Below are 24,980 nucleotides of genomic sequence, written 5' to 3'. Positions count from 1 at the left end.
ATATATATATGGATTGAGCCCTTGTTAGGCACTCTGTGTCCAGTGTTCTTATTCAATGTGTTATCACAAGTGCTTAACACATACTTTGTATTATCATTATCATCTGATTCTATGTACTTTACTATCTAGTCTATTTTGATAATCATGATATATCTCTTATAAGGACAATGATAAATGATAAAATTTCAAGATAGCTATTTATAAACTTACAAACAAAATAATATGCTTTAGGGATATTTAGAGTAGTGAAACTACTCTTAAGATCCTTTAATGGTAGAAACTTGTTATTATAAATGTCTTAATTCATGGAACATACAACCCAACAGTGAACTCAAGTGTAAGGTATAGATTTAGGTGATAATGATGTCACAGTGTAGATTAATCTGTTGTATAAAATGGACCACCCTATTGGTGGTCTTGGGAAAGGTTATATCTGTGTGGTGGCAGGTATACATGAGATACATCTGTATCGTCTGCTTACTTTACTGCCAACCTAAAACTACTCTGAAAACTAAAGTCAATTTCAAAAGTATGTGCAGTTCAATCTTCTGAGAAATCTTTGTTGGTATTTTTGCATGGAACCATAGGTGAAATTATTATTCCATAGAATAAACTATGAGTATCACCATTTAAATTATGGAGTTGGGAGTGCTCTAAAGAAAGTGGATGATTGTATCTGTCAGTTTTCTAATTCTATTACCAGATAGCTGAGGCTGGACGATTTTGAGGTAGAATAAAGATTTATTTCTTACAGTTTGGGGCTGTGGCAAGTTCAACGATGAGGGGCTACATATGGTGAGAAGCTTCTTGCTGCATCATCCTGGTGCAGAAGATATCTTATTTCCTTTGTTCCTATGATAAAATACCCAAATAAAGGTAACTTAAAGGAGAATTCACTTTGGCTTACATTTGAGGGTAGACAGGGAAATTAGGGCAGCAGGAGTTTGAGGAGGCAGCTGGTCACATTGTATCCACAGTCAAAAAACAGAGAGTAATAAATGATGAATGCCCAGGTAGTTTTCTCATTTTATACAGTCTAGGACCCAAGCTTAAGGAATGATACTACCCACTTTTAAAGTTGGTCTTCCCGTCTCAGTTAACCTAATCAAGATAATTCCTCCTTGGCATGCCCAGAGGCTAACTGAATCTAAATAAATCTTTAGAGATGTGCTTGGAGGCTTATCTCCTAGGTGATTCCAGGTCCTGTGCAGTTGACAGTCAGCAGTACCCATCATAAAGGGCAAGGGGGTTAAAGAAAGCAAGGGAAAGCTAAACTTTCTTTTGTATATTTTTTTTGAATTTTTGTGTATTTCATACAAAACATCTTAATCAGTCTTAATTGTCTTTATTTCCCCTTCTCCATTGGCACCCTCCCATAGTGCCCCCCCCCACTGAAATTCGTACGTTGTCATTTGTAAGGCTTATCATGTCAGGACTCTAGATAGGCTGAGTGGACCCCAGTGAAAGCTAAACTTTTATATATAAAAAGCCTACAACAGGGGCTGGAGAGATGGCTCAGTGGTTGGGAGCATTGACTGCTCTTGCAGAGGACCCGAGTTCAATTCCCAGCACCCACATGGTGGCTACGAATCATCCTTAACTCCAGTTCCAAAGCCCTCTTCTGACCTCTGTGGCATTGCATGACATGGGTGCACTCACATACATACAGGCAATACACTCGTACACATTAAAAAAAAAAAAGCCTGCAACAAATAACTCATTCTCACATTCATGAAACCCTCATGACTATCTTGTAATAGGCTACACCTCACAACACCATTGCATTAGGGATTAAGTTTCTGACACATGAACTTTGGTCAACACAGTCAAGCCATAGCAATTATCCTTAGTAGTATTAGTCTTGACTCATTTTAGAAAGAGAAAAAGAAGAGACTAGTGAAAATAGGTGAATTCATGTTGAGTCAGAACAAAGTAAAAGCTATCTTTTGAGAGGAAAACAGCAAAATATTTCTATAAGATTAATTATTGGTTTAGGTTTTTTAGGTAAAGCTAAAAGTGGTGGCTGCAGCAAGGCTGACCACATTGTCCTGCTGGTCTAGGTTTGCTAGTTAGAGAAGCAAAGGACAAGTTCTGGAAATACCAAAGGAATGTGGGAACTATATTAAATTCAGTGACTCTAACAGGAAAGAAAACCATTATAATTAACAATGTTGACAATTTATGTAAGGTTTTTTGGGGCAGTTTTCAATGCTTTGTTTAAATTATACCTGAAAATGCTGAAAATGTTTCAATATCATTATTTTTTTTCAGAGTTAGAAGAAAATGAAGTACACAAAGATTAAGTCATCCAGAGGTGCAGACTAGTGTATGACAGTAATGATAATAGTCATTTCCATAGCACCATTAAGAAAGAACTTAGTAGTATATCCCAGGAAGTTAAATAACTTGCCAGAGATTGCACAGTCAATAAGTGACAGAGCTGGGATTTCAAATGAGATCACTTGTCTGTGTACATAACCAGTATGTTTTACAACTATCTGTTACTTTTGATATTTTTTGAAGACACCATCTTGACTTAAGTTTAAAATAAAATCCATTACAGCAGAAGTTCTTTGGTGGTGGTAAAGGTTCTAACAGTGGCCCACAGACATGGCAGCAAATATTTCTAAATGCTAGGCTTGTCTTGTCCCATTCTTATCTTTGAAGTCAGTCCTCAGAAACAGTAAGTTGATGGTGTCAGGGCACTAAGTAATATTTCCTGGTTATAAATATAAAATTATTGATTTAACATTCTTTGGTAAAATTCCCTCTGTACATGTCTTTGAGGAATTGAGATAAATACGCAAAGATGCTATTGATGTTGGGGTACAACCATGATCCAAGTTAAAGTTTCTATAGCCCTGTTTGAACTGGTCAGTATAGCAAAAACTGTTATTTGTTGTGATGAACGTCTTGTTCTGCTTGAAGTCTTAATAGAGAGTGAATGTTGCCACCAGATTATAATAACATAAGAGACTTGAAAAAATATCTTTATGAGTATCAAATTAAATTTATAATTAGGCAATTTTTGTTTGCCTTGAGTGACCTCCTTGCATTCATTTTGTAGCTCCGTCATCAGTGCTACCTTGATTAAATCACTTAAACATGTAAAACGTAAGCTCCATTTGGCAGTGGGGATAACATATGCTCTCAAATTGCATCAGTGTGATATTTTAAAGTAAAATTGATTTTAAAATATGAACATATAAAGTGATTACATCACTTATTAAGTAATATGTATTGTGCGTTTTATAAATCTAACACTAAAGAATAGGTGATATTTTAGAACTTAAAAAAAGAAAACGTCTTTTGTTTTCTGTGATTCAGAATTCAGCTTTATTTTGCCTTAAAGCTATTCTTAGTGTTAATATCTAATGCTTTCTAAAAATCAGCCAAGAGAGATCTTTGGGCATTTAAATTCCTTTTCTGTTCAGAAATGTCATTAACTTGAAATATAAAGATGCTTTCTAAGGAAACTGGTTTGCCTGGCCATATCTTGTAATGTAGTTATTTTGCAATGTGAGCCTTAAACCCAAACATTGAGACTCCTTTCCACAATGTCTTGTTGCCTAGACGGTGATGTCATGTTTTAAGCATGTTTAGTTTGCCAAGGTCCTGCTTTTGATCCTTTAGTTGTCACTTTTTTAATGCAGCTTCTCCGGAATTACAAAGGTACTGAAAGTAATTTGCTTCATTAAGGTCTGTTGCTGACACTGTTGTATTTCATTCCTCATTCTTCTCCTAGTCTCTATTAAGAGCTTATTCAAATTTGGATCATGGTTCTACTGCAACATTCATGCCATTATCATCTAAATAGCAATTACATATTCAAAAACAACAGCTTCTCCTTAACTGTCTGTAACTTAACATTATACATAGATTCAAGTGGGATTTAGAAATAAAACAAATCTTTTCTTTGTTCTTTACAGCCCTCTCTTTCATCCTTGTTTTACTAGTTAATGTTGAATAAGCTACTTATAGACTAAGGAAGACTTCACTTGTGTGTGTGTGTACACATATATATTATAAGTTGTTTCTGTATTAGCTACCCCAGTTGCAGTGACCCTGATGCAATTACCCACATGGTTAGCATTTAGTATTTACTATTTTGGATATAATGGCTTCAAGTTAAGAAATTAATATGCTTTACAAAAGCTGCAATATTTTATAACTTGAAACATTTAAAGGAAATCTTTTAGAATTGATCATTGTATTTGTTCTTTGTAGGATGAACCTCAAAAAATAAAAGCAGATTCTATTATTAAAATAGTAACAATACTTTATTACCATGTTTCAACAGTTTTAAAATTGTATAATAAGCCAGGGGTGATCGCAAATGCCTTTAATCCTACCACTTGGGAGGCAGAGGCAGGTGGATTTCTGTGAGTTTGAAACTAGCCATGTCTACATAGCAAGTTCCAGGTCAGCTGGGGCTACAGGGAGACCCTGTTTCAAAAATATAAAAAAAAAAAAGAAAAGAAAAAGGGATACTAAGCTGATTCGGCTTAAATGAGCAACTATTTGTTATTGAATACCAAGAGTTTCAGCAGATACAATGGACATAAATATTAAGACTTTTTGCCATTAATATGTGGTCTAAAAGAAATGATACCAAATACATATGGTATATATAGGAATATATAAGTATAGCCAGTTATGTTATATGATTTTTAGAATTTCTTAACCAGAAAAACATTTGTTTATATGTGTATGTGTATGTTAAGAGAGACACAGAGACAAAGGAAAGTAGACAAAAGAAGGGAAGCTAAAATAGGAGAATCTTAATCATTAGAAATACTGTTTAGTATCTAGTTGATGTCTTTCACAATAATTTCTTAGGTTTTGTAAATTTCTTCATGGCTAAGGAACTTGTATCATTAAGAATTTTATTTTTTAGTTGTTTGGAATGAGCCTTCTTTTCTTTGCTTTTTAATCTATATTCTCAAATAGTTTTTGTATTTTATGTATGTGTGTGTGTGTGTGTGTGTGTGTGTGTGTGTGTGTGTGAACTGAGTTGCTTCCAAATACAGATTTATTGAGATTTTAGGCATTATTTTTATAACTAAGAATATTAGAAGTCTGTTCAGTTATGGATCCTTATCAACTAAAGTCAGGACCACTGACCTTTGTTTCTCACCATCTTCTATGATTTAGTCCTGGGAATAATCTGGAGAGGTCACATGTTGGTGCCCATTTCAAACAGTACCTACTGAAGAGGGCATACTGCAAACAAAGTGAAAGGCACTATTTGAAGAGAAAATGAACCTCCAGGAAACTTAAAGTTGAAAGAAAAGTTCAGGCACTAGGTCTGCAAGCACAGTAACGCTTGTGGGATGAGTAGGGTCTGCTCAGAAATTATCTTTCCGAGACTTCCTGTTTGATCTCTCCTGTTCCTGTATTACATTTTTTAATGTTGCTTTGTGACGTACAGAGGGTAAGATCTTTAAGATGATGGATCTTGCACAGTATTATTTAAAGTTGATCATGCTAAGCTGCACATAGTAGCATAAGGCAGTAATCCCAGCACTTGAGAGGTAGAGGCAGATGACCCACGGAGGTCAGAACAGGGTGTTGGATCCTCTGGAACTGGAGTTACAGATAGTTGCTAGCCACCATGTGGATGCTGATCATTGAACTCAGGTCCTCTGCAAGAGCAGCCAGTACTCTTAACCGCTTAGCCATCTCTCCAGTCCTGACATATTAACATTTAAACAGCATGGTTGAATAACGTGTTGTATAATGCTCATTTATTAGCTCCACATTTTAGTATAATAAACAAGCTATAATATTTACACTATTATGTTTATTAAAGATTAAAAAAAATAGTATAGCTATAGCTTGGCTATAAAGTAAGTTCAAAGCCAGCCTGGGCTATGTGAAACCTTGTCTCAAAAGAAAAAACTTGCTTTAAATTGATCATGCTTCTACAAATAGAAATTTCAACATAAGCTTGAAGTGGTTTTTCTTTTTTAATAATGAGAAGGTATTCAAATGACAGTATAATGAACACCTGTATACCAACTGTTTTTTTAATTTATTGAGAATTTCATATATGTATATAAGGTGTTTTGATCAAATCCATGCCCACTCCCTCCCCTCCAACTCCTCCCATATCTCCCCATCACTTTTTTTCTGATAACTTCATGTACTTGTCTTCTTCTTTTATTATTTTTTTATGGGGCTTTTGGCTACTGTAACACCCCCCCACCCCGAAGAGGTAATCCTAAAATCTTTTAAGAATTAGATAAAAGCTCCCAAATACTTTTGATATTTTTGGCCTTTGGAATGGAGTAGATTGCTAAGAGGCCCAAGGACATTGTGAGTTTTAGCCCAGAAACTGGCTACTTTTCTTTAGGGTCTTTTTACCCTAACTTCCTAGCCAATTCCTACCTCCTATTCTTATCACGCCATCCTCTGAAGGGGTTACCCAACTTGCGGATAGGGAATCCATACACAAACCTCTCTGGATTCTTCGATGCTAAACAGGGACATGATGTGAGGCAATTGGAGTACCCCTTCAGTGGGTCTATCTAAAAGACTCCCAAATTGCATAACTCTTATCTCTAAGGGGAAAAGAAAGTCTTTGAATCATGAATAGGAGATGTGAAGGAGAAGTAAGGGCAAGAGTAATTAGCATTACAAGTTCTAGATAGGGAACTAGAAAAAAAGTCAGAACAGGACAATTTTCAAATGTTCATATGAGAGTCCACTGGAATTTCTTGACAAGGGCTTCCAAAAGCATCCCTCTGTTGAGTTCCTAATCATTTTTCTTTTGTCTGCCAAGGCTGGACTCAAGAGTGATGGATTCAGGATTTGCTTTCAGGTGTTTTGATAGCTGTTGGAGTGGTTAGAATCAGTGTCAGTTCCATCTCAAAGGCTTTGAGATAACTGAGGGGTTGCTGAGGTGTATGTATGACCTGAGGAAAGCCTTTAACCAGCATGGCTCATGCCTTCTCTTCCTAGCCTTCCCCAGATTGTATACTTTAGTCCTCCCCAAATCTAGGACACCATGTATGATTAAGGCCAAATTACATACAGTTGGCTGGGAAGAGTGGCTGGATACTCCAGTGACCCTGCTTGGCCCTCCTTTAATGAATGAGCACAACTGTCAACAAGCCCAATTGTGATAATGTTTAGTGGTCAGAATCACCTGAAGTAGTGATAGTGGTAGCTATTTCATGCAGTAGAGACTGCATAAGATGATGCTGTATAGCATCATCTTATTAAAAGGGCATGGAATTTAAAAGGATTTGGTGCTAGGAGCCACATTTGAGGAAGAACGTATGTTGTTTGTTTTTCTCAGTCCGTGTTACTTCATTTAGTATAAGTTTCTAGATCCATCCATTTACCTGAAAATTTCATTATTTCATCTCTCTTTATTGCTGAATAGAACACCATTGTGTAAATATACCACATTTTTGTTAACCACTCCTCAGTTGAGGGGCACTTAGGTTGTACAAGTGTCTCTACAATAGGCTGAGTCCTTTGGGTATATGCCAAGGAGTGGTGTAACAAGGTCATATGGTAGGTTCAGTTTCAGTTTTTTAATAGTTTTCCATACTGTTTTCCATAGGGGTTGCAGGAGTTTGCAATCCCACCAGTAGTGACTGAGCATTCCCCTTTCTTCTCATCCTCTCCAACATTTGGTATCATTTGTTCTCTTGATCCTAGCCAGTCTGATTGAGGTAAGGTGATACCTTGAATCCAGACCAGCTAGGGCTACAGGGAGACCCTGTCTCAAAAAGAACAACAAAAAAATTTACATTTTTAAAAAAATTTAATTTTTAAAAAATATTTTATTTTTTTTATGTGTATGAGTGTATTGCCTGCATATATGTGAGTGCACCCATGTCATACAATGCCACAGAGGTCAGAAGAGGGCTCCAAATTCCCCTGGAACTGGAGTTAAGGACAGTTTGTAGCTGCCATGTGGGTGCTGGGAATTGAACCTGAGTCCTCTGCAAGAGCAGTTTGTGCTCTTAAATGCTGAGCCATTTCTCCAGCCCCTTTAGCCCATCTTTTAATTGGGTTATTTGGTTTCTTGATTCTTTGTTTTTTAAGTTCTTTATATATTGTGGATGTTAAACCTCTGTCAGTTGTGTCCCTTGTGAAGATTTTTTTCCCCATTCTGTGGATTTTCTCTTCACTTTTTTAATTGTTTCTTTTGCTGTACAGAAGCTTTTTAGTTTAGTGAGATCCCACTTGTTGATTGCTGAACTTAATTCCTGAGCAACTTCTGTCTGATTTAGAAAATCTTTTCCTACACCTATATCTTATAAGTTACTGCCAATATTTTCTTCTAATAGTTTCAGGGTTTCCAGTTTCACATTGAGTGTTTCAATCCATTTGAAGTTGACTTTTGTGCAAGGTGAAAGATCAGACTCTAGTTTCATTCTTCTACAGATGGAGATCCAGTTTTGCTAGCACATTTGTTGAAGATGCTATCTTTCCTTCATTTTGTCTTCTTGGCACCTTTGTCAAATATCAGATGGCTGAAATTGTTTATATTCATGTTATTTCTTTTGTTGCATTGATCTACGTGTCTATTTTTGTGCCAGTGCCATGCTGTTTTTATGACTATAGCTGTGTAGTATCCTTTGAAATCTGATCTAATAATCCCCCAGCATTGCTCTTTGTGCTCAGGGTTGCTTTGGCTATCTGGGGACTTTTGTGCATGCATATGAATTTAAGGATTTCTTTTTTTTTTCTAATTCTGTGAAGTATGTCATGGGGATTTGGATTGGGATTGCATTGAATCTATATATTGCTTTTAGTAGAATGCTCATTTGAACAATATTAATTCTTCCAATCCATGGGCATGGGAGGTCCTTCCATCTCCTGGTGTCTTCCTCAATCTCTCTATTTAACCAATTAAAATTTTCATTGTAGAGATCTTTGGTGTCTTTGGTCAGATTTATTCCAATTATTTTTATTTTTATTCCAATTATTATTTTTTTTTTGCAGCAGTTGTGAATGGGAGCATTTTCCTGTATTCCTTCACCTTGCTTGTTATTGGTATATAGAAAGGCTACTGATTTTTGTAGATTGATTTTATAAGCTGCCACTGTACTGAAGTGTTGATCAGTTCTAGGAGTTTTCTGATGGAACTTTTGGGATCTCTTAGGTATAGTATCAAATCATCTGCAAAAAGTGATAGTTTGACCTCTTCTTTTCCAATTAGTACTCCTCTAATTTCCTTCTCTTGTCTTATTGCTCTAGCAAGAGTTTCAAGCACTATGTCGAAAATGAGTGGAGATAGTGGACATCCTTGTGTGGTTCCTGATTTTAATGAGAATGCTTCCAGTTTTTTTCCTTTTAGAATGATGTTGGCTGTGCATTTGTGTATATAGCTTTAATTATGTTGAGGTCCGTTCCCTCCAGTCCACTTCCCTCTAGGACTTTGAAAGTAAATGCATGCTGAATTTTGTCAAAAGCCTTTTCTGCATCTGTTGAGATGATGATATGGTTTTTGTATTTGAGACCATGTATAAGATTGACATTTATTGACTTGCATATATTGAACCATCCTTGCATCTCTGGAATAAAGCCTACTTGATCATGGTGAATGATCTTTTTGATGTATATCTGTGCTGAATAGCTTTAGTGTCACCTTGGCACACCTGGGTTGAGGGAGCCTCAACTGGGGAATTGCCTCCATTGAACTGGCCTGTGGCCATGTCTGTGGGGCATCTTCTTTGTTATTGTGTGATGTGGGAGGGCCTAGCCCACTGTGGGTGATGCCACCCCTGGGCAGGTGGGCCAGTGTTGCATAAGAAAGCAGGCTGAGCATGGGCAAGGAGAGCAAGCCAGTTAGCAGCATTCCTCCATGGCCTATGCTCCAGCTCCTGCCTCCAGGTTCTTGCCCTGAGTTCCTGCCTTGGGCTCCCTGATGAACTGTGACCCGGGACATGTAAGCGGAATAAATCCTTTCCTCCCCAAGTTGGTATTGGTCAGAGTGTTTTGTTACAGCAATGGAGAAATAAACTAGGACAGAAATTGGCACTGAGACGGGGGTACTGCTGTGACAGATCTGACGTTGGAGGATTGTGGAAACGTTTGGAACTTTGGGCTGGAAAAGACGTTGAGTGCTCAGAGTTTGTTGCTGTGGAGTTGGAACAATTATACTGAAAGAGTTGTAGATGATGGAGGCCTGGCTTGTGATGCTTCAAAGGGAAGCAGAGACTATCATCATGGCTGTTTGTGTGATATTTTGCATTGAGAATCAGTGGGTTCTGGTTGGCTGGGGCTGAAGAATCAGTTGTGATTAAAAAGAGACCGGAACCTGAAGTAAAACCTTTACTTTATTGGGACAATTGATGCTGGTTAGCTGGGACTTAAAAAATCAGCTGTAAGTAACAAGAGAGCAACATCACTGTGGTTAAATCTTCTGGGAAGTATTTCCTCAGGGTCAGAACACAGAATTCAGACGTCTCTCTGTTTCTTCTTTGTCCAACTGACTTGTCTAATGGAGACAGTGGGTATTGAAGCCTCCTGCTATTACTGAGTTGGGGTTAATCTGTGTCTTAAAGTCCTGTAGTGTTGTTTTTATGAATTTGGGTGCACCAGAGCTTGGTGCATATATGTTAAGGATTGTAATATCTTCTTGCTTAATTGTTCCTTTGATCAGAATGAAGTGACTTTCCTTATCTCTCCTGACTAGTTTTACTTTGAAATCCATTTTTTCAGATATTAGAATTGCAACCCCTGCTTGTTTCTTAGTGCCATTTGCTTGGAATATTCTTTTCCATCCTTTTATCTTAATGTAGTACCTGTCCTTGAAGATGAAATAGGTTTCTTGCAGACAGCAAAGAGATGGATTTTGCTTCTTAATCCATTCACTTAGCCTGTGTCTTTTGACTGGGGAGTTCAGGCCATTGATATTTAAAGTTGTTATTGAAAGGCGTGTATTGGTTGCCATCATTTTGATTGCTGTTTGTGTTCTCTGTCTAATTTTATTTCCTCCGTTATACCTTTATTTTCTTTCTTTGCCCCTGGGGTATAGTTGTTTCTCTCTCCACTCTCTGTATTGCTTCAAGTATTCTGGGAAGGGCTGGTTTTGTGGACATGTATTCTTTCAGGCTGTTCATTTCACGGAAGATTTTTCTTTCCCCCTCAAGTATAATAGACATTTTTGCTGGGAAAAGGATTCTGGGCTGGCATCTATTGTCATGTCTAACTTGGAATACCTTGGTCCAGGCTCTTCTGGCTTTCATAGTTTGCATTGATGAGTCAGCTGTAATTCTGATGGGCTTTGTTTTGTATGCTACTTGTTTTTCTTTTGTTGCCTTCAGTATTCTCTCTTTGTTCTGTACGTTTATTTTTACTATAATATTTTGTGGGGGAGTTTCTTTTCTCATCTTCTCTATTTGGAGTTCTGTGTGCTTCCTGTGTTTGTATGGGGATGTCTTTCCTTAATTTTGGGAAATTTTCTTCTACAATCTTGTTTAAGATCTGGTCAATACCATTACCCTGAAATTCTTCTCCTTTCTGTATTCCTATGATCCGTAGATTCAGTGTTTTCATGGTGTCCCATATCTCTTGCATATTCCATTCCTGTGTTTAAAAAAAATTTCCATAATTTTTGCTTGAGTGGTCCAATTCTACAACTTTATCCTCTAGTGTTGATATTCTGTTTTTCATTTCATTCATTTTAGAGGTGAGGCTTTCCCCTGTTATTTCAAATTGGCTTATTGAGTTTTGCACTTCCTTCTTCATTTCTGCCTGAGTTTTCATCAATGTTTCTATCTCTTTTGTGAATTCATTCAGAAATTTAGCCCTATCTTCTTTCAGTTCTTTGTTTGTGTGTTCTTTAAATTTGTTGAACTCCTTGATCATGTTTATGATTGTTCTTTTAAATTCAGTGTCCTGGATTATCTCTAGAGGGATCTCTTTGTAGAACTTTTCTACAGGACTGTTGGAGTTTGGTGAGGACATAGTGTTTTGGCTTTCCTTTTTATTATTCTTTCATTGTGATTTTTGGCATGTGAATTTCTTTTGTTTATAGTTCTGATATGAGAATTAAGTTGAAATATGCTTCTGTTTATATTATCAGGGTGCTTATGTCTTTTCCTTATTGGTTATGTAAAGCTGGTTGGTACAGTTTTCAGGTCCTCTCAGGTTTTATTTTGGAGGGAACTGATGGCTTCAGATAGCTATTCAGAGCACCCACAGAAGCCCAAGTCAGGTTCCCTTCAGGTAGAGTCAGGCTTCCTTCACCACATGGAGGCAGAATCAGGGCACTCTCAGTCAGTCCCCTGCATTCTCAGCCCCTGTGCCAGAGGGAGTCCAGATCCTGGTGGTTTGCTGAGATGACTACTACTACATCAGTGGCTACTACACTGATGGTAGTTGGAACTCAACTAGTTTAAGAAATATACTGTTCGCCTTGAAATTCCCCCATCTCATTCCCCTTCATTCCCACCTCAGAGGTAAATTCCTCTCTCTAATTATGTTTCTTATTCTCTTTTAAACAGTTTTAGCATGTTTTTTTATTTAAAAATTTATTATTTTTATTTTTTGTGTATGAGTGTATTGCCTGCATGTATGTGAGTGCACCCATGTTATGCAGCATATCTATTTATATCTCTGCTTTTGTGTGCTTTAGAACCACGTTGAAATAGAATCACAATCACAGCGTTTATACAATAATGCTCTACAATTCCCTTCTGTCTCTTAATAACATCTGGGATCTATCCATAATGATGCACGTAGCTTCAATTCTTTCATTTTTATTTGGTACTTTGTTGTTGATTATGACATAATTTATGTCTATTCTGAGGGCAGACATTTGCAGTTTTATTTTACTATTTTAAAAATGATGCTTTCATCTGAATATTGATAGACAAAAAATGTGCCTTGATCTAAGTCTCACATTTTATTGAAAAATTGCTCAGAATGAATTATAGAATACAAAAGTATACAACTTTTAAGTAAAATGAATGAAAAGACCAAGTTGAATGGCAGGCAATATTTACAATCCACATGTCTATGAAAGAACTAGGCCCTATGGAGTTAGAGAGATGGCTTGGCTGCTCCTACAAAGGACTCAGGTTCAAATCCCAGCACCCACATGGCAGTTAACAACTCTCTGTCTCCTGTCCAGTTCCAGCAGATCTGACACCCTCTTCTGACCTCCACAGGCCTTGCATGAAACAGGTGCACTTAATATACATGCAAACAATACACTTATATGCATAAAGTAAAAATAATAAATAATATATATATATATTGGTCTTTTTGAGACAGGGTCTCCCTGTAGCCCCAGCTGCCCTGGAACTCACTATGTAGACCAGGCTAGCCTTGAACTCAGCGATCAGCCTGCTTCTTCATCCAGAGTGCTGGGATTAAAGGTGTGCACCACCACGCCCAGCTAATAAAATATTTTTTAAAATAAGCAGGCCATAAAATATGTACAGAACTCTCAAAACAGTAGTTAAAAATTTAGAAATGTCTGTTTATTACTGCTTCAATCTTACTGCTTGCTATCGATATATCCAAGATGTTTATATAATCTTAATTTTGGTACCTCATAAATATCTAGAAATTTATTTGTGTCTTCTGGATTTTCCAACTTATTGGAATGAAAGTTTTTAAAGTATGCCCTTATAATCCTTGGAATTTCATTTTTGTCTGTTGTAATATCTCCATTTTTACCCTTCTGAATGCTGGGATTATAGGTATGTGTCATCATGCTTAGTTATGGAAGGAAATTTTTATTTTATGTGTATGTGTGTATTGCCTGCATGTAGGTAAGTACACCCATGTCATACAATGCCTGCGGAGGACAGGCTGTCGGATCCCCTGAAACTGGAGTTAAGGACAGTTGTTAGCTGCCATGTGGGTGCTGGGATTCGAACCCAGGTCTTCTGCAAGAACAGTCAGTGTTCTTAACCACTGAGCCATCTCTCCAGCCCCATGGAAGGAAATTTTAAGCCTGCAATCCAAGCACTGAAGTGGGAGACTGTAAGACTGTTGCCAGTCTGGACCTTTTAGGAAGATATTGTCTCCAAAAAGGGAAAAACAAAACAACAAAAGCACATCTTACAGTTATTGTTTTTAAATAAAAACTTTGATTTTTACTGGCTTACATCTTAAATTTTAACTTAAGAAGTCCTTCTTCTATCTGAGATCAGAAAAATATCCACTAATGACATCTTCTTCAAGTTTGGTGATTAACATTGACTATAGTGTATTTTTAATATACAATTTAATTTTATTCTCATATGGAGAACTGAGAACTGGTTTTCTTTCTTTTTTTTTTTTTCATAACAGTGTCTCACTGTAGCCTGGAACTTGCTATATAGACCAGGCTTGTTTCAGTCTCATAGAGATCAGTCTGCCTGTGCTTTTCGAGTACTTGCATTTAAAAATTTTTTTTAAATTTTTATTATTTTTATTTTATGTGTATGTGTATATTGCCTGCATGTAGGTAAGTGCACCTGTGTCATGCAATGCCCACGAAGGACAAAAGAGGCTGTCGGATCCCCTGGGACTGGAGTTATGGACAGTTGTTAGCTGCCATGTGGGTGCTGGGATTCAAACCAGGTCTTCTGTAAGAACAACCAGTGTTCTTAACCACTAAGCCATCTCTCCAGCCCCAAGTACTTGCATTTTTAAAGGCATGCATCGCAATGTTTAGTGAGAACCAGCTTTCTTGACACCAATTGGTATTAATTTATCCTTATTTTTTTAAGTTTTATTTATTTTTATTTTATGTGTATGAATGTTTTGTCCGCATGTATGTATATATGCCACGTTTGCAGTGCTTACAGAGGCCATAAGAGGGTGTCAGATTCCCTGGAACTGGAGTTACAGATGATTGTGAATCATCATGTGGGTGCTTGGAGCTGAACCTGGGTTCTCTGCAAGAGCAGCCAGTGCTCTTAACTGCTGAGCCATCTCTATAGCACCATTGGACTAATTTATCTTTGTCTCACTTATTTTTCTTTCTTTTTTAAAAATATAGTTTTATTTGTTATTTTTATTTTATGTGTATGAGTGTATTGCCTACATGTATATAAGTGCGCCTGAGTTGTGCAAAGCCCTCAGTGACCAGAAGAGGGCGTTGAGTCCCCTGAAACTGGGGTTCTGGTCTGTTGTTAGCCGCCATGTGGATGCTGGAAATCAAACCCAGGTCCTCTGGAAGAACATAAGTGTTCTTAACTGCTGAGTCATCTCTCCAGCCCATGTCTCACTCACTTTTCAAGCTCATGTTTTTGTATGTGTGTATGAAATTCTATGAAGTTGAGATAGAGCAATATAGAATTACCATGTCCTTGGTTTAAAAATAATTTGGAAATGAGATGGAAGACTCAAGATTATATGTGTACATATGTGTGCTCTTTGATAAGGAATAACTTAGATCGAAGTAGACTATTAATTTGGTGATTATTGCTTCCATGAAACTATGTAACCAGTCAGGCATTCAGAAACTACATGCTAGGTTCAGTGCTGGATCTTAGTGTACAATGGTATTCAGCATAAACAAGATCTCTGTTTTCGTGCAATTAAAGTTGAAAAAAAAAAAAACAACCAAATTTAGTCATTGAATCTATCCTTGCATTAACCTCTAAATCAGTGGTTCTAGAGTACCTGTTTGAATTTACTTTAAGGCAATCCAGATTTTAGAATTGACACATTAGCATTTTATTTATCCATCTCCACCTTATTTTTTCCTTTATTTTATTGAATTGTGAATTTTACGCTATAGTTTATTTTTTGGGGGGGTCTTTTGAGACAGGGTCTCCCTGTAGCCCCAGCTGTCCTGGAACTCACTATGTGGACCAGGCTGGCCTTGAACTCAAAGAGATCCTCCTGCCTCTGCCTCCCAAGTGCTGGGATTAAAGGCGTGCACCACCATGCCTGGCCCATTTATTTTTATTTTTCAGTTTCTAAGTATTTTATAGTTTTATGTGTATTGCCTGCATATGTAAATGCACCTGTGTCATGCAATGTCCATGAAGGTCAGAGGAGGGTGTTGGATCCCCTGGAATTGGAGTTAATGACAGTTGTTAGCTGCCATGTGGGTGCTGGGAATTGAGCTCAGGTCCTCTGCAAGAGCTACTGAGCCATCTCTCCAGCCCTGACATATTAACATTTAAACAGCATGCTTGAATAACATGTTTTATAATATTCATTTATTAGCTCCACATTTTATTATAATAAACAAGCTATAATATATACACTATTACATTTCTTAAAGATTTAAAAATAGTATAGAGCAAAACAGAATTTGTATTTAAGAATTTCTAAAGTAATAACAACATTATATATATATATATATATGTGTGTGTGTGTGTGTGTGTGTGTGTGTGTGTGTGTGTGTGTGTGTGTGTGTGTGTGTGTGTATATATATATATGTATATGTATATATATACACACATATATATATACACATATATATGTATAGCTATATAAATATATTAAAGCCTCACAAATGATTTTGATCATCAGTCAAATTAGGAACCACTCAGTAAAATTAATTTCCTTAGGATTTGCTAACATGTTTGATCATGAAAACTATTACTTAAGCATTTGCAGAATTTAGAGAGATTGTGAAAAACATAGTTTGTTGCTGTTGTATATTTCTAATTATATGAGACAAGTTGAAGATTGTTGTCAATTAGAAAGAAACTAATGTATGGTAAACTAACGTCTAGAATTGCTTTTTGCACATGAATTTAGTCATAATGCAGAAACAGAAAATGATGGTTCAGGGTATAATTAGGAGTAAGAGATGAACACAATTAAGAGACAAGAATCATATCATATCATAGTAACAGATACCTTAGAAATAGTGTTTTATTGTATTGAATAGCAACCTGAATCAGAATTGAGTAATATAACATGGGAAGGAATATTGCTGAGAAAAAATTGATTTCTTTTAAAAGTATCAAATTATTAATTTCACAAACAAATACAATTTATTTATTTTGAGTTAAAATGTTTAAGGTGTCCATATTATATTTTATTTTCTTTAACTGAGATTTTATTATGTGAAAAAATGGTCCAGTTACATTGACTTTCATTACATGGCTTCCATTTAATTCATCCATTTTTCACTTCATATGCCATCAACAATATGGGGCATTTATAAAACAACATGTGTTTTTAAAAATGTCTCCATAGCTTACATAACAAAGAAGCTAGTTTATAATCATTTAATTTAGTAACTGTGGCCCGTATGAATGAGATTGAAATACCGACCTCAAGACTTTATGTCTTACCACTACTCTGTATGCTGAAGTAAATGCTCAGTTAATATATTGTTCCATTAGAAGTGAGGCTTCTGCCAATTACACTGGATGCTTATTTTTTAATATTAAGAGTGAAAAAGCACTGTAGATTCTGTTTTCATAACTGTGCACTTTTTAGAGTTTAAGGCACTTCTGTTTTCAGAATTGATGTAAGATAAAGCAGGCATTGCTCATTTGAGGAGAAATATTTCAGAACTTGTGTGATTTTTTTTTCCCCCAAGTGGGTCAGCTATAACTTGACGCATTAGCTTGGCTCTCAAAGGTATTTTAAAGTATACTGATGTGAATTTCTTATGATATACTTTATTTCAATCCTAGAATGATTTTAATTTTTTATAATGCCCTCCACAATGCTGTCTTTATAATAAGGGCATACACTGTTTTTGTTCACAGTCACCCTCCAGCTTTACCATGGAATGAATGAATTACTTGGACTCAAGAAAGTAGAAACGTGAAATCTAAATTTTAAAATGTATACATTAAAAATCAGTTTTAAGTTATTTTGAAGAAAAACTATGTACACTGAATAATTTGAAAGATACTGTAAAAATTAAGATTGTCTTAAATGCATGCTGTGTATGTTGTTATTGTTGATATTTACAATTATCTCAGGATTTTACTTTCTTATTTTAAAGTTCTTTTGATTACACCATCTCTTTGTGTAGACATCATGTTTAATACACTATTCCTATTAAATATGGATGGTTAACAGATGGTATAAAGACCTGCCTATGATAGTCAGAAACATACTTTCCCCCCCCACCACTTTTTTTTCTGACTCTCAGAAGCAGCACCAGCCTAAGCTGTACTTATTTTCTAGATTAATTAAAGATAACTCTCAAAGTTATGAGTCAGTAGATGTAATGTAAAGCTGGGGAAGCGTGTGTGTGTGTGTGTGTGTGTGTGTGTGTGTGTGTGTGTGTATGTGTGTGTGTGTGTCTGCCTGTCTGTCTGTCTGTCTGTGTATCTGTGTGCCTGTGTCTGTGTTGTGTTTTAAAACTTAACAAGTTACATCGATCAGTCAAGTTAGGAACCATTGATTAGAATTAATTTCCTTAAAATTTGCTAGTATACTTAATTCCAAATAGAGAGAAAATGAAAAAAATTTCAAATATGAAGGTAATATTTTTGTGGATGATAATGACTTCTCTTTTATTAAAAAATTAAAAGTAGTTTTCCCTGCATTCTGGAAGTTGACAAGATATAGTAATGTTGCAGCTAAAAACACCTTTCAAGTGGACTCAGCATATACAAAAGATAGTGATAATGTGATTGGCAAATTGGGGAGGATCACAAATGTGTGATTTTGAAGTCTATTTGAAACCAGTCCTGAGTCATGAATTTGATCTAGTATGTTGTATGCTGCAAATGAAAAGATTAAACTGGAGCAATATAATTAGTATAAACCATTGCATCTGCGCTTGTAGACCAGCAATTGAATTGGGAACCAGCTGCAAAATGGTGACTAATCTCTCTGGCAAGCCCACATGAGGGTGTAGTACAATATGCCAACTTGAGCTTCGTGAGCACGTGTTTTTTCAACTGGCCTCTGAGCAGGTGATGGTGGTGATGCAATCTGATTATACTTTTGAATGTATTCTAACCACAGTCAACAGTTGAGTCTCACAAGGGATTTCACAAAAGACTTAACTACATATTTCTTTTCTCATAATTTCAACTAGACAAGGCCATGAGAAGTAGATTTTTCCCACTGTAATGTCTGTAGTACTTATGGTAGTTAATAATTTTGAGTGGCTTTCATTATTGTTCACACATGAAATGAAAATGAGAAAAATAGTATGAAAAGAAGCTGTTATTCAAAAATGTACATCTACTTACAATAATCAATTAAAATAATTAAGCTGTCCAGACTTTGTTCTGTTACAAACAAGAATTGGTAGTCCAGTGAATGTGTTATGAGGGACTAAAGTGGTATACTTTCCATAGTCAGAGAGGCACCTCTCTAGCTATTACCTGTTCTGATGAGGTGATATTTAACAATGTCTTCAACATTAAAGGTGTTTAATAAATGCTCAGACTTGGATCTGAGCCCTTTCTGTTTTTTATCATTGAAAAAATGATAGTTTCTTCTTACAGTGTATCACAAAGACACTGTGGATGAATGAATCCATCTGTCTGAGAGTATATATCATATTTTGCTATCAGAGCCAAAACATAGTCACAAATATTATTTCTAGTGGGTAGTTAAAAAGTAGAATATTCTGAAGTCCCTTAATTACAAACATTCCAAAATGCATGATATACATTTGTAATAGAAAAGACTGTATAAGAACTCTATAAGATCATTAATATATAGAATTTGCAAATCATGCTTGAGAATAAAAGGGGAAAAGAGGTACCAAAAAACCTAGCCAGGTAGTACTCTCACTTGCTCTACAGGAGAATGCCTGGAAGCAGAAGTTGAATAAGCTGACCCTCATCACCTCACTTCTGAATCTGTAGGGTTGAAGTGGATCCTAGGCACCTGTGCTGTTCTAGTTTGTTTCTCCATTGCTGTGGCAAAATACTCTGACCTCTACCAACTTGGAGAGGAAAGGGTTTATTTTCTTACATCTCCTGGGTCACAGTTATGACTAAGGGAGCCCAGGGTAGGAACTCAGGGCAGGAACCTGGAGGCAGGAGCTAAAGACAAGCCATGAAGGAAAGCTGCTTACTGGCTTGCTCCTCTGATCTATGCTCAGCCTGCTTTCTTATACAACATAGGTCCACCTGCCCAGGGATGGCACCACCCACAATGGGCTGGGCCCTCCCATATCACTCAGTAATCAAGAAGATGTTCCACAGACATGGCCACAGGCCAGTCCAATGGAGGCAATTCCCCAACTGAGGGCTCCCTCAATCCAGATGTGTCAAGTTGACACTATAGCTATCCAGCACACATGCTTTCAGTCATTTCTCTTCCTAACCCTTTTCTCCATGATTTTATACATGTCAAAATGTGAGACAAGTGGCTACTGTAGTATCATAGTACTGAAGTATAATTCTATAGTCTAGACCACTGGATGTTCTGATGTTTCTAAACATCAGAAAAATTTTCAGTGTAATCAAGAGAAATAGTAATTTTCATAGTAATTATACAAAGATCTTGAAAAAAATTATTGACTTCAATACTGATTCTTTTAGAAGCAGTTAACTTTTTTTCCTTTTTATTAAATAGCATTTTGTTTGAGACCATGGATTTGAAATTGGTCTCTGCAGTGGACACAACAGACCAAACTAATGTACTGGGCAATATTACTAAGTGAGCTTTGGCTAGTTACAGAAAGCCCTCTAGCCAGTTAACTGGTTGGGCTATAAACAATTAACTAGATACACTGTAACTAGGGAGCTAGTTGATTGACTAGGATGTTTACTGTGCCCCTTGTAGTTCCTTTGTAAATGCTATCTGATCATGTCATTGATGGGAGTTCTCAAAAATCTGTCCTGGTTATTGAAACTGCCATAATTTGCAAAAACTTGTTAAGTTTTTGCTTTTGCCAAATAAATTCTGTTAAAATTTTAAGACTCATTTTTAACTGATACATAGAAACATAAAACTTGTATATGTTTAATAGAGTTCTGTGTAATTTTTTTTTTTTTTGGTCTTTTTGAGACAGGGTCTCCCTGTAGCCCCAGCTGTCCTGGAACTCACTATGTAGACCAGGCTGGCCTTGAACTCATAGAGATCCGCCTGCCTCTGCCTCCCAAGTGCTGGGATTAAAGGCGTGCGCCACCACACCTGGCTTGTGTAATGTTTTATTACACAGAATACAATGATAATGTACTCATTATTTAGTGTGTAATGTTTCATTAGGGATAAACATTTATCCCCTCAAAATTTTATTAGTTTTTTATTGTGGAAACTCTCAAATCCTTTACTGTAGGTTTGTAAAATACAGAATTCATTATTTTTGTCTATAGTTGCTCCATTACACAGAACACCAGGACTCTTTCTTTTGACCATGACTCAGTGCCCCTTGACTGGCCTTTCCCCATACTTTCCTTACATTATTGTACTCATAATTCTACTCTCAACACCTGTCAGATAAATGTTTTTTGATTCCACATGTGAATGATAGGCAGTGCTTGTTCTGTGCTTGGCTTATCTTACCTGATATCATGATTACCAATTCTACTGATGCTGCCACAAATTATGTCATTTCATTTTTATGGCCAAATCATGATCTACTATGAATATGTGTCACATTTAGGTATCAGTTGATGGATATCTAGCTTGTTTCTATTTCTTGGGTGTTGTGAACACTGCTGTAGTAAATATGAGGGGGTAGATGTCTCTGGTACCCTAGGTAGTATGATTGCTGGATTATGTGATAGCTCTATTTTCAGTTTTTTGAGGAACCTTCATATTGTCTTCCAGAATGGCTGTGCTATGCTACTTTACCTCCAGCAATGTGCAAGGATTCCCATTTCTTTGCCAGGACCTGTCTTTTTGATAACACATATTTTTATTACAGTGAGGTGATACCCTTACTCCCCGATGCTTAGTGATGGCATTTTTTATATGCCTATTGATCATTAGGTATTTTTTTCTTTCTAAAAGTGTATATTTAGGTCCTCCCCTTTTCTCCTATTCTGTATGTTGTCTCTTTGTTTTTCCTTTCACTGTACAGAAACTTTTTAGTTTGATGTATCACTCTAGACTCTGTGATCACAGAGCATTTTCCTTTCTGTCCATATTTCCCTTTACTTATAACACTCATTTGCTGAAGGCTCATTCTATTGAGCATGGCTATATATACATATGTGTGTGTGTGTGTGTGTGTGTGTGTGTGTGTGTGTGTGTGTGTGTATCCCCTTTCTATATCCTGGATAATTCTAAAATCTATGACGTTTCAACTAACATCCTAACCTCATCTCTGTGCTCTGAAAACTTGTTTTGCCAATGACTTCTTCTTCATCAGTTCTTTATTGGCCTTGCTCTAGATTATATAATCAATGAGAATAGTGTCACCTCTGAAACAATTAACCTTAAACCCAGAAGTCTTGTTTTCTGATGCTAAATTTGCCTTCCTTTGGACCATTATTACCACTTGTTCACCTAACTCATTGATAGCTATCTGATCAGTCTCTTAGGGCCTCTGCTAATCACTGCAGTATTATGAAATTAAGTCTCACAACAATTTTGATCCCTGTCAGGTTTCTACTTTTCCTCTTATCTTCCCTACTCCCAGGCTTATAAGCATTTTTGGAAAAAATTAGAATGATGCCTGTGGAGCTGCTTAGGCATTAGTGTTGTTGTATTTTTTGATTCAGTACTAGATATTGAACTCAGGGCTTTTTTTTTTTCATGCAAGGCAAGTGCTATGCCTCTGAGCTGTATCTCCAGCTCCTTTTGTGCACTAAAATATGTTGTTGCTTTCCAATTACATGAATTGTCAGTTCTCCCTTGTGGTTCATTTGATCTGCTTTGTCTTAATAAAAAATATTGCAACCGTAGCTACGCATGGAATCAGCTGGCTGTGCTCTGAAACAGATCAATACTGTTACGGTTCTAATATGAAATGTTCTTCCTAGGCTTATGTTTTGAATGGTTGGTCTCCAGCTGATTGCACTGTTTTGGAAGCTGGTAGAAACTGGGAGGTAGGCACCTCCCTTGTAGAGGTGAGTCACTGGAGACATGCCTTTAAAGCGTACACCTGATCTCTAGCCCCTTCTTCCCCTGGTTCCTGTCTACAGTGATGGGAGCTGTTCAGCTACCTTCTCCCCAACATATGGACTGAACCCTCTGAAACTGTGGTTTATTTTAACGCTTTCTCCTCTTAAGTTGTTCTTTCAAGTATTTCAGTAATAGTAGAAATAGATACATAAGTAAATAATATGAATACCAAATACCCAAAATACTCACTGGGGTTCCACCCCTAGGGAGTCTGACATAATTGGCCTGAACCAGGAACTTTTAGATGCTCCCCAGATAATTCCAACATGTAGCCAAGGCTGTGAACACAGAGGCTAATGTACACAGAGGCTCATGGATGTGCTTGATACTTTTAGTGCTTCCTGCTAGCCCTTGCCTCACATAAATGGCCTTTTCCTTTTTCTGTCTTTAGATTGGCTTTTAATTGAATTCATTTTTAATCATTCTTTTTTAGAGTATGGTCCTTTTACTTATTTAAAAAAAAAGCTTGCTGTGAAATAGCATATTATAGTATGCTGGCAGCAGCCTCATAAATCTAGTGTTCACATATCTTGCTTTCATCAAAGAGGCCCCATTAAATAAGTACATTCTTTAAAAAATTTTTTATTTGTGTTTTATTCTGACAGCAGCCTTATATATGTAGTGTTCACATATCTTACTTGCACCAAAGAGGCCCCATCAAATAAGTACAGTCTTTAAGTTTTTTTTTTTATGTGTATGAGTGTTATGCTTGCATGTATGTAAGTGCAATGCCCGTGAAACTGGTGTTACAGACAGTTGTTGGCTGCCATGTTGGTGTTGGGAACCAAACCCGGGTCCTCTGCAAGAATAGCTAGTGCTCTTAACCACAGAGCCATCTTTCCAGCCCCTGTAGGGAATATTTTTATTTTTATTCATCTTCTAGTGTTCACTATTGTAAATTGTTATGTGCCTATGTTAGATTTATCAGTACTATGAAATTAACATTAATTTAATACTGTTAAAAAAACACCAACTTTATTTGGATTTTACAGATTTTTCCACTAATTTCCATTTTCTGTTCCAGGATCCAATATAGAATACTCCATTACATATAGCCACACTGTGTTTTAGCATGCTAAGTTAACTCTTGTATTGATCATTTTTTCCCTCTTTGATGGCAACCCATTAAGAAATGATTTACTTTCAAATATTCAGCTGTATAAACAATAAAAACAAAAATGTAATCCAAGCAAATTGTAGAATCAAGGACCTCTAAAATATATTTTTGTCTTTTGGGAATGCTGTAAAGCATTTTCCAATGAGTTGTTATTAGTCTAGTAACATGGGAAAATAACAGCCATGTCGGATGTTTTTAAATGTTTTTATGTTAAATTTAAACTTTAATCTTTGTCTTATTCATGGCAGAAAAAAATAAAAATAACTGAAATCATAGGACTTTAACACTGCAGTTTAAATTTATAGACTTCTACATAACCACTGTTTTTAGTGATCCAACATTCAGTCTGATTTTCCACCTCATTGAAAACATTCTCCAGCTGCTGCTGAGTGATTTCATAAGTTGCATTCATGATCCTAGCTTGAAGTTTCTTTAAAGAATGTGGTCTAGATGAATACATGCAGTTTTAACACAGTCCCATAAAATACAGTTCAGTGGGATAGGTCAAGTTTAAAGTTGCACAAGGATTTCATAAACACCCCAAGTAGACGGGCTCTAAAACTTTGTGTCATATGGAAAAACCTTATAAAAGGATGGCCGCGTTCCAGAGGTAGATTAAGTTGGTCATCTAAGAAACAATTCCCACAACTGATGGTTCTTAATAGTACCACCTGCTAGTTCTTTCATATTAAATTGTGTGAAATAACACATTCTGTAAACTGATGAACTACTGATTTATTTAATAAACCCATCAATGAAAGAAACCTCTGTCATAAGAAATGCAGTTTTTTTTATTAGGCTCAAAAGGTCTTAAGCCAGAAATGTCAGACATTTTTGTAGACAAAGAGTGTTGTAATCTGGCATTGTTTTTTTTTAAAAAAAAAAAAACAGCAGTGAGTAGTTCACTGTACCCATTTGGTATGTTTGTCAT

General features: G+C 36.4%; 1 long non-coding RNA gene across 1 annotated transcript in view; it reads left to right on the top strand.

Moving 5' to 3' along the window:
* Positions 1–22,835, top strand: part of LOC115067969 — a 107,460-nt gene extending 84,625 nt beyond the window's left edge. Inside the window, exon 3 of the long non-coding RNA XR_003847327.1 lies at positions 22,791–22,835. This is a non-coding gene — a long non-coding RNA (uncharacterized LOC115067969). The remainder of the gene's footprint in view (positions 1–22,790) is intronic.
* The last annotated feature ends 2,145 nt before the right edge of the window (positions 22,836–24,980 follow it).

The sequence above is a fragment of the Nannospalax galili genome, unplaced genomic scaffold (assembly GCF_000622305.1).
Source record: "Nannospalax galili isolate Female #2095 unplaced genomic scaffold, S.galili_v1.0 scaffold187, whole genome shotgun sequence".
Classification (NCBI taxonomy): Eukaryota; Metazoa; Chordata; class Mammalia; order Rodentia; family Spalacidae; genus Nannospalax; species Nannospalax galili.
The sequence above is the reverse complement of the archived record's forward strand: the minus strand, read 5'-3'. Positions and strand labels throughout refer to the sequence as shown.